Source organism: Jaculus jaculus, unplaced genomic scaffold, assembly GCF_020740685.1.
Source record: "Jaculus jaculus isolate mJacJac1 unplaced genomic scaffold, mJacJac1.mat.Y.cur uX1, whole genome shotgun sequence".
NCBI classification, from domain to species: Eukaryota; Metazoa; Chordata; class Mammalia; order Rodentia; family Dipodidae; genus Jaculus; species Jaculus jaculus.
Genome location: NW_025423518.1, coordinates 305,068 through 320,000, shown reverse-complemented (window position 1 = coordinate 320,000; position 14,933 = coordinate 305,068).

Below are 14,933 nucleotides of genomic sequence, written 5' to 3'. Positions count from 1 at the left end.
CGTGTGGCCGATTTAATTTAATTTAATTTAATTAATTTAATTTAATTCGTTTATTTTCCGATTATAACTCGTCGGCCCTCATCGTGTGGCCGATTTAATTTAATTTAATTTAATTAATTTAATTTAATTCGTTCATTTTCCGATTATAATTCGTCGGCCTCATCGTGTGGCCGATTTAATTTAATTTAATTTAATTAATTTAATTTAATTCGTTCATTTTCCGATTATAATTCGTCGGCCTCATCGTGTGGCCGATTTAATTTAATTTAATTTAATTTAATTAATTTAATTTAATTCGTTCATTTTCCGATTATAATTCGTCGGCCTCATCGTGTGGCCGATTATTTAATTTAATTTAATTTAATTTAATTTAATTTAATTTAATTCGTTTATTTTTCCGACTTAAACCGGGTCCTCGTCCCGGGCGCACCCGCGGGTCGGGGGAGGGGCGGGGTGGGGGAGGGGCGGATGGTGGAGGAGGAAGAGGAAGAGGAGGAAGAGGAGGAGGAGGAGGAAGGCCATGCAGGCGCTCATCTCCCCGGTGACGAAGGCCATCCTGGTGGCGCTCTTCATCTTCGCCATCCTCCTCATCCTCTACGTCATCCTCTGGTACATCTGCCGCGACGTCGACTGCGACCACGGCATCTGACCCGCCGGAACCTTCCGGGACCTGCCGCGGGCCGAAGCCCGGCGCCTTCCGGAACCTTCCGCGCCCTCCGGGACCTTCCGCGGGCCGAAGCCGGGCGCCTTCCGGAACCTTCCGCGCCTCCCGGGACCTTCTGTAGACCTAACTTGGGCACCTTCCGGAACCTTCCGCGCCCTCCGGGACCTTCCGCGGACCTAAATCGGGCGCCTTCCGGAACCTTCTGCGCCCTCCGGGACCGTCTGTAGACCTAAATCGGGCGCCTTCCGGAACCTTCCACGCCCTCCGGGACCTTCCGCGGACCTAAATCGGGCGCCTTCCGGAACCTTCCGCGCCTTCCGGGACCGTCTGTAGACCTAAATTGGGCGCCTTCCGGAACCTTCCGCGCCCTCCAGAACCTTCCGCGGACCTAAATCGGGCGCCTTCCGGAACCTTCCGCGCCTTCCGGGACCTTCCGCGGATCTAAATCGGGCGCCTTCCGGAACCTTCCGTGCCTCCCCGGACCTTCTGTAGACCTAAATTGGGCACCTTCCGGAACCTTCCGCGCCCTCCGGAACCTTCCGCGGACCTAATTGGGCGCCTTCTGGCAGCTTCCGCGCCTTCCAGAACCTTCTTCAGACCTAAACTGGGCGCCTCCCGGAACCTTCCGCGCCTTCCGGGACCTTCCGTAGACCTAAATTGGGCACCTTCCGGAACCTTCCACGGACCTAATTTGGGCGCCTTCCAGAACCTTCCGCGCTTTCTGGGACCTTCTGTAGAGCTAAATTGGGCTCCTTCTGGAACCTTCCGCGCCCTCCGGTACCTTCCACGGACCGAAATTGGGCACCTTCCGCGCCCTCTGGAACCTTCCGCGGAACTAAATTGGGCGCCTTCCGGAACCTTCCACGGACCTAAATTGGGCACCTTCCAGAACCTTCTGCGGACCTAATTTGGGTGCCTTCCGGAAGCTTCCATGGAGCTAACTTGGGCACCTTCTGGAACCTTCCGTGGACTGAAATTGGGCGCCTTCCAGAAGCTTCCGTGGACCAAAGTTGGGCGCCTTCCGGAGCCTTCCACGGACTGAAATTTGGCCCCTTCCGGAACCCTCCGCGGACCGAAATTGGGCGCCTTCTGGAACCTTCCATGGACCTATATTGGGCGCCTTCCGGAAGCTTCCACGGACCTAAGTCGGGCGCCTTCCGGAAGCTTCCACGGAGTGAAATCAGGCACCTTCCGCGCCTTCTGGGACCTTCCATGGACCTATATTGGGCGCCTTCCGGAACCTTCCACACCTTCCGGAACCTTCTGTGGACCTATATTGGGCGCCTTCCGGAACCTTCCACAGACCTAAGTTGGGCGCCTTCCAGAAGCTTCCGCGGACCTAAATTGGGCGCCTTCCAGAACATTCCGCGGACCTACGTCAGGCACCTTCCGGAACCTTCCACGCTTTCCAGAACCTTCTTCGGACCTAAATTGGGCACCTTCCAGAACTTTCTGCGCCTCCGGAACCTTCCACAGACCTAAATTGGGCACCTTCCGGAACCTTCCACAGACCTAAATTGGGCACCTTCCGGAACCTTCCACAGACCTAAATTGGGCACCTTCCGGAAGCTTCCACGGACCTAAGTCGGGCACCTTCCGGAAGCTTCCACGGACCTAAATTGGACGCCATCCGGAACTTTCCTCGGACCTAAATTGGGCACCTTCTGGAAGCTTCTGTGGACCGAAATAGGGCGCCTTCCGGAAACTTCCGCGGACTTAATTTGGGCGCCTTCTGGAAGCTTCCGTGGACCGAAATTGGGCGCCTTCCGGAACCTTCCGTGGACCAAAATTGGACGCCTTCCGGAACCTTCCGTGGACCTAAATTGGGCGCCTTCCGGAACCTTCCACAGACCTTCGTCAGGCACCTTCCGGAACCTTCCGCGCTTTCTGGAACCTTCCACGGACCTGAATTGGGCGCCTTCCGGAACCTTCCTCTGACCGACCGCGTGCCCGGACGCACCTGAGCGCGCGCGCACCTGTCAATCAAGCTGCACACCTGAGCCTCGGCACCTGGCCACCCAGCTGTCAATCAACCTGGGGAGCCAGCTGTCAATCAATCAGGCTGCACACCTGAGCCTCGGCACCTGGACACCCGGCTGTCAATCAACCTGCACAGGCAGCTGTCAATCAAGGAGCAGCGCCTGAGCCTGCACACCTGTCAGTCAAGCCACACGACCAGCACACCTGGACACCAGCTGTCAGTCAACCGGAAGCGTCCTGGACACGCCCACCTGTCAATCACCCCGCAGCCCCTGGACACCAGCTGTCAAGCCGCAGCTCCCGGACACGCCCACCTGTCAATCAAGCCGCAGCACCTGGACACCAGCTGTCAATCAAGCCTCAGCTCAAGGACACGCCCACCTGTCAATCAACCCGCAGCACCTGGAGACCAGCTGTCAATCAAGCTGCAGCCCCTGGACACGCCCACCTGTCAATCAAGCTGCAGCCCCTGGACACCAGCTGTCAATCAAGCTGCAGCCCCTGGACACGCCCACCTGTCAATCAAGCTGCAGCCCCTGGACACCAGCTGTCAATCAAGCTGCAGCTCAAGGACACGCCCACCTGTCAATCAACTCGCAGCACCTGGACACCAGCTGTCAATCAAGCTGCAGCCCCTGGACACCAGCTGTCAATCAAGCTGCAGCTCCCGGACACGCCCACCTGTCAATCAAGCCGCAGCTCCCGGACACGCCCACCTGTCAATCAACCCGCAGCACCTGGACACCAGCTGTCAATCAAGCCGCAGCCCCTGGACACCAGCTGTCAATCAAGCTGCAGCTCCTGGACACGCCCACCTGTCAATCAAGCCGCAGTCCCTGGACACCAGCTGTCAATCAAGCTGCAGCTCCCGGACACGCCCACCTGTCAATCAACCCGCAGCACCTGGACACCAGCTGTCAATCAAGCTGCAGCTCCCGGACACGCCCACCTGTCAATCAAGCCGCAGCTCTTGGACACGCCCACCTGTCAATCAAGCTGCAGCCCCTGGACACCAGCTGTCAATCAAGCTGCAGCTCCTGGACACGCCCACCTGTCAATCAAGCCGCAGCTCTTGGACACGCCCACCTGTCAGTCAATCAAGCTGCAGCCCCTGGACACGCCCACCTGTCAATCAAGCTGCAGCCCCTGGACACCAGCTGTCAATCACCCTGCAGCACCTGGACACGCCCACCTGTCAATCAAGCCGCAGCTCTTGGACACGCCCACCTGTCAGTCAATCACCCTGCAGCACCTGGACACGCCCACCTGTCAATCAAGCCGTCCACTGACGTCAGGTGCAGACGGACGGACGGACGGACGGACGGACAGACAGGTGAGTGCCGTGGGCGGGCGGGGCGCGGCGCGTAAGACACTGGGGTCCTTTCCCCTCCCCCCCACCGTGCCTCCCGAGTGGGGGAGGGGCGTCCGGGAGCTGCAGCTTCTCCTCCGCCTCATTCATTCATTCATTCCTTCCTTCATTAGTTCTCCTGCACACACGCTCATCGCCCGGGGGTGGATTCGAACTCGTGGCTCCCCGACCGCGGCCCCTCCCCCACCCCGCCCACGCGAGACACGCACACACACAAAACCCCCGCTCATGGATGGACGGACAGACAGACACACGGACACACACACACACACACACACACACACTGAGACAAGGATGGACAGACAGACACGAACCCACACAGACGGACAGACAGACACGCGGACAGACACACTGATGGGCAGACAGACACGCGCACAGGTGGACGGACAGACACGCACAGGTGGACGGACAGACAGACACACGGACAGCCACACTGATGGACAGACAGACAGACACGCGGACAGCCACACTGATGGACAGACAGACAGACATGCGGACAGCCACACTGATGGACAGACAGACAGACACGCGGACAGAGACGCACAGGTGGACGGACAGACACACTGACGGACAGACAGACACGGAGAGACACGCACAGGTGGACAGACAGACAGACACATGGAGAGACACATGGACAGACAGACACACTGATGGACAGACACGCACAGGTGGACAGACAGACACGCACAGGTGGACGGACAGACACGCACAGGTGGACAGACAGACACACACAGGTGGACGGACAGACAGACACACGGACAGCCACAGTGATGGACAGACAGACAGACACGCGGACAGACACGCACACGGACAGCCACACTGATGGACAGACAGACAGACACGCGGACAGACACGCACAGGTGGACGGACAGACAGACACACGGACAGCCACAGTGATGGACAGACAGACAGACACGCGGACAGACACGCACAGGTGGACGGACAGACACACTGACGGACAGACAGACAGACACACGGAGAGACACGCACAGGTGGACAGACACACACAGGTGGACGGACAGACAGACACACGGACAGCCACACTGATGGACAGACAGACAGACACGCGGACAGACACACTGATGGACAGACAGACAGACACGCGGACAGACACGCACAGGTGGACGGACAGACACACTGGCGGACAGACAGACACACGGAGAGACACGCACAGGTGGACAGACAGACAGACACAGGTGGACGGTCAGACAGACACATGGAGAGACACATGGACAGACAGACAGACACGCGGACAGACATGCACAGGTGGACAGACACGCACAGGTGGACGGACAGACAGACACACGGACAGCCACAGTGATGGACAGACAGACAGACACGCGGACAGACACGCACAGGTGGACGGACAGACACACTGACGGACAGACAGACAGACACACGGAGAGACACGCACAGGTGGACAGACACACACAGGTGGACGGACAGACAGACACACGGACAGCCACACTGATGGACAGACAGACAGACACGCGGACAGACACACTGATGGACAGACAGACAGACACGCGGACAGACACGCACAGGTGGACGGACAGACACACTGGCGGACAGACAGACACACGGAGAGACACGCACAGGTGGACAGACAGACAGACACAGGTGGACGGTCAGACAGACACATGGAGAGACACATGGACAGACAGACAGACACGCGGACAGACATGCACAGGTGGACAGACACGCACAGGTGGATGGACAGACACGCTGACGGACAGACACGCACAGGTGGACGGACAGACAGACACACAGAGAGACACGCACAGGTGGACAGACAGACACGCACAGGTGGACGGACAGACAGACACATGGAGAGGTCGGGTTCTCTCGCCGGCTTTATAATTTTTTATTTTATATTTTATACAAATCTGAATTTGTATTTTAAATTTATATTTTCCATTTTGTACGAATTTAAATTTATATTTCGAATTTATATTTTCTATCTCATGTAAATTTAAATTCGTACAAAATGGAAAATATAAATTCGAAATATAAATTTAAATTCGCACTTTAAGTTTATATTTTACATAAAACTCAAACTTATATTCTGAGTTTATGTTTTACATGTCACGTAAATTTGAATTTACATTTCATATTTTCAAACTCATGTTTCCCATTTCACTCCCGGTCCGTCGTGTTGAGTTTTGTCTATTTTTTCACTATGAGAAGAAATTTCACTTTTTCCAAGAATAATTATTAATTAATTAAATTATCATGCTTTTAGACCACTTCAACACATATAAATTCATCAGCAAATTATCATCGCCATTTAAATTATCAACCATTGGTCGAAATATGAAGGGACCAATCACTAAACGTGATTATTCTTCTTATTTTTATTTTTTTTTACATGTTTTTAAAATTTTTATTACCATTTTCCATGATTGTAAAAAAAAAAAAATTCCCATGGTATCTTATTATTATTATTATTATTTTTTAATCAGGCTTGGCCAACGTTTGTTATTTATTTATCTGTTATTTATTTATTTATTTCAAATTTTTTAATTTGATTCAATTTAACTCAATTTCCCATGATTTAAAAAAAAAACTTAATTTTGCTTTTAATTCAGAAATCGATGACGGACCGTGGTTGTCCTTCTAGATCACGTCAGTATATAAAATTACCTGTAAATTATTAATTATTATCATTATTATTATCATTTATTATTCGTGTCATTTTATAAAATAATCAATCGCCGACTATGATCCTCAAAACCACCCATCCCCGGGTCGCCTGAGACCCTGTCAATCAAGCCCTGGCCCCGCCCCCTGCCGGCTGCCAATCACACCCCGGCCCCACCTTCCTCTGCCTGCGGTTGGGAGCCCGGGCCCTCCCGGTCTGTCACTCAAGCCCTGGTCCCGCCCACCGCGCTGTCAATCAAACCCTCGGCCCGCCCACCCACGGCCCTGTCCCTCCAGCTGCCTCCATCTCCTTGTCAATCAGGCCCTGGCCCCGCCCCCCCCAGCCGCCTGTCAATCAAGCCGCAGCCCCGCCCACCCCGAGGCCTGTCAATCAAGCCGCAGGCCCGCCCATCGTGTCGGCAGTGACGTCACTCACCCCGGGCCACGCCTCTTAAAGGGCCGGCACTGCAGCCGGTCGCCGTGAACAGTAATTATAATAATAATAATAATAATAATAATGATAATATAATTATCACCGTATTATGTTGATAATTAATAATTACGTTAATTATAAGTAATCATTAATTATCACATAAATTACTTATTAGTAAACAATGAATATTTACAGAAAGTTTGAAATTTTAGGGCAGGAAAAAAAAGAAAAAGTCCTTTACGAAATGAAATCAACCTGCTGCCTCCTGGTTATTAAAAATAAATAAATTACCATGGGGTTTTTTTTTTTTAAGTTTTTATAATCGTGGAAATGGCTAATGAAAATTAAAATAAAATAAAATGAAATGAAAATATACAATAAAACAAGAAAATTAGAAGGATCACGTGATTGCGTGGTTAGTTAACTGCCAACACTGGGATTATTAGACGATATTAATCAACCAATCAACTAATTATCCGCCCCTCCCCCAGGCTCCCGCGGTCGTCATGGAGACCCAAGATGGCCGCCCACGCGCAGGTCCGCCACACCCGGGACCCCCCCGGCCCCCGGCCCTCGCCCCTCGCATGCGGAACCCCACCCACCCCGCGGACCAACATGGCGGACAGGAAGTCGGCCTCTCCCCTCACTTCCGGCCCGCGACCTCGCCCGGGGCCCCTCCCCCACCCGCGCCGCGCACGCCCCCCCGAGGGGCGGGGCTTCCGTGACCACGTGACGACGACCATCGCTGTCATGGCCGCCGCCCTCTTCTCGGGAGGGAGGGGGGCGCGGCGGCCCCGGACCGAAACATCCGCAAAAGGCCATTCCAGAAAATAAAAATGCATATTTTTGAAAAAAAAAACCAACAACAAAAAAAAAAAAACCCCGGCCTGCCTCTGCGTCACTTCCGGTCGCCACAGGCCACGCCCACTTCCCGGACAGGAAGGGGCGGGGGTTCTCCCTTCACTGTTGATTGACAGGACGCAGACGGGAAGGGGCGGGACCTCTCCCTTCACTGTTGATTGACAGGAAGCAGACGGGAAAAGGCGGGGCCTCTCCCTTCACTGTTGATTGACAGGAAGCAGACGGGAAGGGGCGGGGCCTCTCCCTTCACTGTTGATTGACGGGAAGCAGACGGGAAGGGGCGGGGCCTCTCCCTTCACTGTTGATTGACAGGACGCAGACGGGAAGGGGCGGGGCCTCGCCCTTCACTGTTGATTGACAGGAAGCAGACGGGAAGGGGCGGGGCCTCGCCCTTCACTGTTGATTGACAGGAAGCAGACGGGAAGGGGCGGGGCCTCTCCCTAGACGGTTGATTGATTGACAGGAACAGATGGGAAGGGGCGGGGCCTCTCCCTTCACTGTTGATTGACGGGAAGGGGCGGGACCTCTCCCTTCAACGTTGATTGATGGGAAGCAGAGGGGAAGGGGCGGCGCCTCTGCCTAAACGGTTGATTGACAGGAAGCAGACAGGAAGGGGCGGGGCCTCTCCCTTCACTGTTGATTGACGGGAAGTGGCGGGGCCTCTCCCTTCACTGTTGATTGACAGGAAGCAGATGGGAAGGGGCGGGGCCTCTCCCTTCACTGTTGATTGATGGGAAGCAGACGGGAAGGGGCGGGGCCTCTCCCTTCACTGTTGATTGATGGGAAGCAGACGGGAAGGGGCGGGGCCTCTCCCTTCACCTTTGATTGACAGGGATCAGACGGGAAGGGGCGGGACCTCTCCCTTCAACGTTGATTGATGGGAAGCAGAGGGGAAGGGGCGGGGCCTCTGCCTAAACGGTTGATGGACAGGAAGCAGACGGGAAGGGTGGGGCCTCTCCCTTCACTGTTGATAGACGGGAAGCAGACGGGAAGGGGCGGGGCCTCTCCCTTCACCTTTGATTGACAGGGATCAGACGGGAAGGGGCGGGACCTCTCCCCTCAACGTTGATTGATGGGAAGCAGAGGGGAAGGGGCGGGGCCTCTGCCTAAACGGTTGATGGACAGGAAGCAGACGGGAAGGGGCGGGGCCTCTCCCTTCACTGTTGATAGACGGGAAGGGGCGAGACCTCTCCCTTCAACGTTGATGGACAGGAAGCAGAGGGGAAGGGGCGGGGCCTCTCCCCTCAAGGTTGATTGACAGGAAGCAGATGGGAAGGGGCGGGGCCTCTCCCTTCACCGTTGATTGACAGGAAGCAGACAGGAAGGGGCGGGGCCTCTCCCTTCAACGTTGATTGACGGGAAGCAGACGGGTGGAGCGGGGCCTCTCCCTAAACGGTTGATTGACGGAAGCAGACGGGAAGGGGCGGGGCCTCTCCCTTCAACGTTGATTGACAGGGTGCAGACGGGAAGGGGCGGGGCCTCTCCCTTCACTGTTGATTGACAGGAAGCAGACGGGAATGGGCGGGGCCTGTCCCTAAACGGTTGATTGACGGGAAGCAGACGGGAAGGGGCGGGGCCTCTCCATTCACCGTTGATTGACAGGAAGCAGACAGGAAGGGGCGGGGCCTCTCCCTAAACGGTTGATTGACAGGAAGCAGACGTGAAGGGGCGGGGCCTCTCCCCTCAACGCTGATTGACAGGAAGCAGACGGGAAGGGGCGGGGCCTCTGCATCCATGCAGTGACGTCACTTCCTCCTTCAGCCCCCAACCGTTACTGGAGGCAGAGCTGCTCCCTTCACGGTTGATTGACAAGAAGCAGACAGGAAGGGGCGGGGCAACTGCATCCCTCCAGTGACGTCACTTCCTTCTCCAGGCCACGCCCCCTAATAGAGGCAGTGCCTCTCCCTTCACCATTGATTGACAGGATGCAGCAAGGAAGGGGCGGGTCCTCTGCATCCATCAAGTGACGTCACTTCCTCCTCCATGCTCCGCCCACCACAGCATCCTCTGATGTAGACAGAGCCCCACCCCTCATGATTGATTGACAGGAAGCAGAGACCCCTCCACAGCATACCGGAAGTGGCGGGGACCGGAAGGGGCGGGGCCTCCTAAGCCACACAGTGACGTCATTCATTCCAGGGATGTGCTCTGCTCGCAGAGTGCTGCGCACAGTGATCTGTGTGAGCGAGGTGTGGTGCTGTGCACAGTACTCCACCTCAGGGACAAGTGTGGCCACCCACACTCCCACGTCCGTGAAGTGCTGCGCACAGTAGTTTGTTTCTGTTCGGTACTGCGCACAGTACTCCACGTGTGAGGTGCTGTGCACGGCACCCCACTTGGGCGGGTCAAAGGTCAAGCCACCGAGTCAGGCAAGGTGCTGTGCACAGTATCCCGCATGTATGAGGTACTGTGCACAGCACCTTTGGTCTGCTCTACACAGGGTAGGTTCTGTGCCCAGCACTCAGCATATGCCAGGTGCTGCCGGCGTGCAGGGAGCCTCTCTGCACTCTCTCTGGGCAGGGTGATGTGCACAGTGCTTCCTGGCCAGTGTGCATAGTACTCCACGTGAGCGAGGTGCTGGGCACAGTACCATGACTGCAACAGTTTGCACTAACGTACTTTGCATTCTGCACAGGCACGGTGCTGTGCACAGTCCCCTGTTTCCATCTAAGTGCCCAGTACTCTGGGTGTGGAAGGTGCTGTGCACAGTCCTCTGTTTCAATGTAAGTGCCCAGTACTCAGCGTGTGGAAGGTGCTGTGCACAGTACCCTGTTTCCATCTAAGTGCCCAGTACTCTGGGTGTGGAAGGTGCTGTGCACAGTCCCCTGTTTCAATCTAAGTGCCCAGTATTCAGCGTGTTGAAGGTGGTGTGCACAGTCCCCTGTTTCCATCTAAGTGCCCAGTACTCTGGGTGTGGAAGGTGCTGTGCACAGTCCCCTGTTTTAATCTAAGTGCCCAGTACTCTGCGTGTGGAAGGTGCTGTGCACAGTCCCCTGATTCAATCTAAGTGCCCTGTACTCAGCGTGTGGAAGGTGCTGTGCACAGTCCCCTGTTTCAATCTAAGTGCCCGGTACTCTGCGTGTGGAAGGTGCTGTGCACAGTCCCCTGTCTCAACCTAAGTGCCCAGTACTCAGCGTGTGGAAGGTGCTGTGGACAATACTCCTTGCACGCCAGGTGCTGTGCACAGTAGCCAGTGTCATTTGATGCGCTCAGTGCTCTGTGAACGACAGGTGCTGTGCACAGTACTCTGTGCCAGTCTGCGTCCAGCAAAACAGGTTGGCACTCTGTGCGGCCAAGATGCTGTGCATAGTACTTCACGTGTGTGTGTGGTGCTGTGCACAGTACCCCGCGTCAATTTGCGTGCTTCAAACCTCTCTGTGCGGTGGTGCGGCGAATGTACCGTGCACAGTACTCTGCAGACTACTCTGCATATTTCAGGTACTGTGCACAGCACCCAGTTTCAGCAATAGCGCCCCGTTCTCCACAGGTGCAAGGTGCTGTGCACAGTACCCGTTGTCAGTTGGTGTGCGCAGAACACCTGTGCAAGGTGCTGTGCACAGTACCCCACGTAGGCCGATGTGCGGGGAACCGCTCTGCGCTCTGTGTGCGCGCGTTGCTGTGCGCAGTGGCAGGGTGCTCTGCAGAGTGCTCCGCGCGTGCGAGGTGCTGTGCACAGTACCCCGCGACGGCCGACGCGTGGCCTTGCTGGACACATGTAAATGGACCCACATGCATATTCATGAGCCCAGGGCCCCTCGCTCATGAATATTCATTGACCATTGACCCTTGTGGGACGCTGCTGCGGAGTGGTCGCTCCTCACAGAGACCCTAACGCCCCCCCACCCAGGGAAGTCGCTGCACCGGCGTCCGTCGGAGAAGCCCTAAGGGCCCCACCGCCTTGGGGGCGCGGCGGCGGCGTTGGGCGTTCGTCCGTCAAGAAAACCCTAAGGCGCCCCCCACTCGTCCTTCGGAGAAACCCTAACGTCCCCACCCAAGGGAAATGCAGCTGGAGATCGTCCTTCGCAGACTCCCTCAGAGACCCCCCCTCTCTCTGAGGACCTTGCTGCCTGGACGTCGTTCCTCTGAGAAACCCTAAGCTACCCCCTGCGCTGTGTCCGTTCGGCCCTCGTACAAACCCCAGGGGACCCGCCCAAATCCAGACGCTCTTGTCGTCCCTCGAAGATGCCCTTTAGGGTCCCCCGTCCCTCGGAGACACCCCCAGACCCCCCCCCCAAGACCTTTCAGCTGGGAGATCGTTCCTCAGAGAAACCCTAAGGTCCCCCCACAGTTCGTCTGTCGTAGAAACCCTAGGGGCACCCCCAACAGCCGGGCGCTCTCGCTGTCCCCCCCCCAAGATGCCCTAAAGCCCCCCCACCCGCCTCCGCAATACGTTGCTCATAGCAAGTGCGTCCCTCAAAGAAACCCTAACGTCCCCCCCCCACTAAAGCAAAGACGCCCCTCGAAGAAACCCTAAGGGAGCCCCACCAGGTTTGGACGCTGCTAAGCTGGTCCTTCGTCCTTCAGGAAATCCCTCAGTTACCCCCACAGCCGCCGCTCCACCGCGAGGTCAATTACGTCCCTCGGAGACACCCTCAGACCCCCCCCAACCCCCAAGACGTTTCAGCTGGGATATCGCTACTCGGAGAAACCCTAAGCACCCCCTCCCATTGTTGTGCTTGTTCGTTCGTCCGTAGAAACCCTAGGGGACCCACCCAAACCCAGACGCTCTTGTCGTCCCTCGAAGATGCCCTTTAGGGTCCCCCGTCCCTCGGAGACCCCCCCAGACCCCCCCAAGACCTTTCAGCTGGGAGATCGTTCCTCAGAGAAACCCTAAGGTCCCCCCACAGTTCGTCTGTCGTAGAAACCCTAGGGGCACCCCCAACAGCCTGGCGCTCTTGCCGTGCCTCCAAGATGCCCTAAAGCCCCCCTCCCGCCGCAATACGTTGCTTATAGCAAGTGCGACCCTCAAAGAAACCCTAACGTCCCCCCTACCCCATTAAAGCAAAGACGCCCCTCGAAGAAACCCTACGGGGGCCCCAACCAGGTTTGGACGCTGCTGAGCGGGCTTTCGTCCTTCAGGAAATCCCTCAGTTACCCCCCTACAGCCGCCAGTCCACTGCCAATTACGTCCCTCGGAGACACCCTCAGACCCCCCCCACACCCACCCCCAACACTTTTCAGCTTGGAGATCGTTCCTCAGAGAAACCCTCAAGTCCCCCCCACGGTTGTGCTGGTTCGTCCGTCGTAGGAACCCTAGGGGCACCACCGAAAGCGGGGCGCTTTCGCCGTTCCTCCAAGATACCCTAAAGCCCCCCCGCCGCCGCCGCAATACGTTGCTTATAGCAAGTGCGTCCCTCAAAGAAACCCTAACGTCCCCCCTACCCCATGAAAGCAAAGACGCCCCTCGAAGAAACCCTAAGGGGGCCCCACCAGGTTAGGACGCCCCTGAGCTGGTCTTTCGTCCTTCAGGAAATCCCTCAGTTACCCCCACAGCGCCACCGCGACGTCAATTACGTGCGGCTCCGCCCCTCGGAGAAACCCTGACATCCCCACGGGGGGGGGGGGAGAACCGTGTTTGTCGTCCGTCGGAGGAACCCTAAGGTCCCCCACGAGGTTGGGGGTGGGAAAGCAAGGCGGGGGGGGGGGGGGTTGGGGTTTTCGTCGTCCCTCACACAACCCCTCAGGGACCCACCCTGTGGGCGTCGGAGAGACCCTCAAGCCCCCCCACCCCACCCCCACCCACCCACCCAGAGAAGTGACGTCGTCCGTCGCAGGAACCCTGAGGCCCCCACCGAGGAGGGGGAGGGGTGGGGGCGCGTGGAAGACTCCTGGACCTCAGGCGGCGGCGGCAGGGGGGCTGGGCTTCAGTTCTCGACCTCAGGCGGCGGCAGCTCGCACCCAGTCTGAGACCCCAGGCTGCGGTTGGGACCCAGTTCTAGACCTCAGGCGGCGGCTGGGTCCCAGATTTAGACCTCAGGCTGGGGCTCGGACCCAGTTTGAGACCCCAGAATGTGGCTGCGTCCCAGATATAGACCTCAGGCGGCGGCCGGAACCCAGTCATAAACGCCAGGTTGTGGCTGGGCTCCGCTCGTAGACCTCGGGCAGCGGCTAAGTCCTCAGTTTTAGACCTCAGGCTGCGACTTGTACCCAGTTTCAGACCCCAGAATGTGGCTGGGTCCAAGTTTTAGACCTCAGGCGGTGGCTGGGACTCAGTTTTAGACCTCAGGCAGCGGCTGCGTCCCCAGTTTTAGACCTCAGGCTTCGACTTGGACCCAGTTTTAGACCTCAGGCTACCGCTGGGGCTCAGTTCTAGACCTCAGGCTGCAGGTGGGACTCGCTCCTAGACCTCAGTCTGCTGCTGGGATTCAGTTCTAGACATCAGGCGGCGGCTGGAACCCAGTTACAAGACCCCCAGGTTGTGGCTGGGCTGCACTCCTAGACCTCAGGCAGCGGCTAAGTGCTCAGTTTTAGACCTCAGGCGGTGGCTGGGACCCAGTTTTAGAACTCAGGCTGCGGTTAAGTCCTCAGTTTGAGACCTTAGGCTGTGGCTGGGACTCAGTTCTAGACCTCAGGCGGCGGCTGGAACCCAGCTACAAGACCCCCAGGTTGTGGCTGGGCTCCACTCCTAGACCTCAGGCTGCGGCTAGGTGCCCAGTTTTAGACCTCAGGCGGTGTCTGGGACTCGGTTCTAGACCCCAGGCTGTGGCTGGGACTCACTCCTAGACCTCAGGCGGCGGCTGGAACACAGCTATAGACTCCAGGTTGGGGCTGGGCTCCACTCGTAGACCTCAGGCTGTGGCTGGGACTCAGTGCTAGACCACAGGCGACGGCTGGGTGCCAGTTTGAGACCTCAGGTGGCGGCTGGGACTCAGTTTTAGAACTCAGACAGCGGCTGGGTCCCCAGTGAAACCTCAGGCTGTGGCTGGGATTCAGCTCTAGACCTCAGGCGACGGCTAGAAGGCAGTTATAGACCCTAGGTTGTGGCT